Source organism: Triticum dicoccoides, chromosome 5B (assembly GCF_002162155.2).
Source record: "Triticum dicoccoides isolate Atlit2015 ecotype Zavitan chromosome 5B, WEW_v2.0, whole genome shotgun sequence".
NCBI classification, from domain to species: Eukaryota; Viridiplantae; Streptophyta; class Magnoliopsida; order Poales; family Poaceae; genus Triticum; species Triticum dicoccoides.
The window spans coordinates 708162581-708163082 of NC_041389.1; positions in this window are offsets into that span (position 1 = coordinate 708162581).

The window sequence follows — 502 nt, forward strand, 5'->3', positions numbered from 1 at the left end:
GGCGGCTGGTGACGGCGGCGTGAAGAGGCGGCGGCGGCGGTGGCGGCGCGGAGGCGCGGCGGCGGCGGCGGCTAGGGTTAGGATCTTGCTGCGATAGATACCATGTAGAAGGACAAGTTATGGGCTGTGCAATCTCAATGTATTGATCGGTGCACCAGACACGTATATATAAGTACAGAGGTGGGCCACAACCTCAACTATACAAGGAAACAGGAGGTGGGCCCTACACACATATACACGTACATAATATACTCAACAATCTTGATCACATCTTCAACTTTGTGAATAGGCAGAGAAACCAACGACAAACCTGCTTAATTGGAGCACGCATGAAAACAATATGTTTCTAACCAGTATTAGGTGGACAATCAGCAGAGAAGCTTGGTAATTTTGTCGCTTCTTTTCGTGATTAATCAATTGCGTAATTACGTATACTAGCTAGCCTCAGACATTGCTCTGTTTTAAGGGTCTTCTATCCAGTTCATTCTCAGGGTGATTGTAA